Source organism: Carya illinoinensis, chromosome 11 (assembly GCF_018687715.1).
Source record: "Carya illinoinensis cultivar Pawnee chromosome 11, C.illinoinensisPawnee_v1, whole genome shotgun sequence".
NCBI lineage: Eukaryota > Viridiplantae > Streptophyta > Magnoliopsida > Fagales > Juglandaceae > Carya > Carya illinoinensis.
Genome location: NC_056762.1, coordinates 21,876,462 through 21,879,509, shown reverse-complemented (window position 1 = coordinate 21,879,509; position 3,048 = coordinate 21,876,462).

Below are 3,048 nucleotides of genomic sequence, written 5' to 3'. Positions count from 1 at the left end.
TAAGGAATCGTGACACATGCCATACAATGAAAGCAAAGCAGTCACTCCCAAGTGGACTCTTCCAACCCTGCCTGATTCCTAAATAACCCTGTCTTAACATCACTATGGACTTTATTGATGAGCTTTCTAATTCCAAAGGATATAGTAGCATCTAGGTGGTGGTTGACAGACTCACCAAATATGGTTATTTCCTCCCATTGGCCCACCCCTACATAGCCCTAACAATAGCCCAATTATTCCTTGATCAAATTTTCAAACTACATGGGCTCCCTAACTCAATTGTATCGCATCGGGACAAACTTTTACTAGTAATTTCTAGCAAGAGTTATTCATAAAACAAGACGTCCCATTAGCTTTTAGTACAACATATCATGTTGGAGATAGGCCAAAATACCAAGCCCACTAGTTACCTCTAGCTAAATAATGGCAAAACACTCTACAACCCGAATGATCCGATTTGAAGCACTCTACGGCTACCCACCACCCCATCTAGTGTCTTACATCCCAAGGGTCACCAAGTTAAAATCATTTTATTTGGCTTTGAGATCTAGAAAACAAATCATGCAGCTTCTATGCCATAACCTACATCAAGCCCAAGACAGAATGAAAAAATATGCAAACTTGCATAGGAAAGAAAAGAACTATACAAGGGGAATGAGTTTACCTAAGATTACAACCATACCGATAACTCTCAGTCACCCAACGCTTGAACTTTGCTCCCCGCTATTACGAACTATTCAAGGTTTTTTAGATGATAGGAGTCGTGGCTTATAGACTAGAACTACCAAGCACAGTGCAAATCCACCCCGTGTTCCATGTTATACAGTCGAAGAAGAAGGTCAAACAGCAAATGGTGGTTTGCCACCTACTGTTATAAGCCAGGGCCAGAGGCCATCCTTGACTGTCAATTGAAAAAAGAAGGAAACTATCCTTTAGTGGAAGTTTTGGTGAAATGGCATGAACAGAAGGACGAGGAAGCAGTGTGGGAGAGCTACACAAAGATGAAGTCATCTTATCCACACCTTTTAGGCAAGGTGCTCTAAGGGGATGGTATTATCTCAACCCTAACCTTAGGCGACAGAAGAGACTCAGAGAGGGATTAGTTTGCAAGGGAATGGGGAGATGCGTGCATGGATCTATTGGGAAGGAAAACATTAGGTTAATTGAAGAGCATAGGCCTTGGGCTTGGGCCTCCAACCCACAACATTTCACCATTCAGCCAAACCACTTAAGTGACCCACTTTCAAGTACTAGCTCATGTCTCAGAGGATCCACGGGCTGTTACTCACTAGAAAGGCCATTCCATTTATCAATTTCTTTTTATTTCTTTTCTGAAATTTACTATTATAGTTGTCTAGTTTGTTAATGTTAGTTTATTTTACCATTTCTGTTGTTAATTGCTAATGAGTGGTGAGGACGGAAAATGTTGTTATATGTCAAAAGGGAACAATTGTGAATGGCATGCAAAATATCAATTACAATATAAATTTCTCTCTTTTGTTATTCTCTATGTTTTCTCTTTAGCTATAGCCTGCTGCAAACCAGGTGTGTAACATATGTATCGATTAATGTAGCTAGTATATTGAAAACTATACTGTAATGTTGTTATTAATTTATAGAGAAACATTATTGATTTTTCAAAAATACTAATAAAAGAGACAAGTTGGAAAAGGGACCCAACTTACACTTCCCAAAATAATCATTAAAATGCATGATGAAATTAAAGAAAAGAGAAGGAAACGGTGCCAAGAAGTTGGTGCAATTTCATATTTTCTTGACCAAACTCCCAAAAAATGAGCTGTCGTGAGTCTTTTGCTGCAATTGTTAAATGAGTAGAAAGATGTAGGAAGGAGGGACATACTGTAAAAGGTTGAAGTGAAACGATTGTTATAGATCCTCCCTCATCCCACGTTTCTAGTAGCCAAACTCAACCCCTCAAAATCTTAAAAAAAACCCAAAAATCCCTCCCCCAACCAAAAAAGATGTTGAGAAAAAAAAAATTATTTAAGTCTTAAGAAATTCAAAATAATCCCTAACTCTAGTAGTTCTGAAAAAACTCAAATTCATTGAGAAATGCACGGAAGTCTTATATATATATATATATATAAGAAGAAATTTTAGCTTGAATCCTTAATAAAATCTTGATATTTAAAAGTCAAAAGATGAAATTTGGTAAAACCATCAACCAAAGTATGATTTTTCTCTATTGTTGATGCAGCTTTTGCATGGCTAGACCAGTGATGAGATCCTCCTACAAAATAAAGAAATTTTTATTGGAATCTCTTTAGTCCCAAATGGGCACTCCGATATTTAAGTCAGGTTATCTTTTCTATTGCTTAGAAGAAAAACTCAATAGAGGAAGTTATGAAATGAACCGGTAATATCTGTGGATTGTCCCCTTTTAATATAATTCTTATTATAGGGTTCATGGATATTAGTTACAAAGAAAGTAAGGTTTAATGGGTTTTTATTTTGGTGTGAGCGGAACCCAAGGATCAACTTTATCCAAAGCATCTATTATCTTTTTGTTTTTTAACCTTTTTTGTCCTTACTCTTCTCTACGATCATTATTTTGAATGGAAATATCGAGTGTTTTGTTATATAAGAAAATTATAATTTTTATAACTTATAATTTGTTACTATCATAATGTGCTTTAAACATCTTCTAGTTGATAAAGACTCTAAAATCACCGCTCGTTTTAAAACTTTAAAGAAAAAAAGCTACTATGCCGCTCAAGACTTATCCCTATAGTTGACAGCTCAGCAAGATTTTGTTATTTTTTTTACTTAATGATTAAATAAGTAATTTTAAGTGTATTGATGTATTTTTTTTTAAAAACATTAAAAAAATATAAAATAAAAGATTCAAAATGTGAAAGCGGTAACAATGAGTGGTGCTATTCATGCAGCAGAGTAACACCGCTCAACTTTAAATTGATAGGTAATAGGTAAATTTTATTATTTATAATATATTCTAAACGTTCTTGATGGGAATTTCATAGATTGCCACAATTCTTCTTATATATTTTATTATTATTATTATTATAA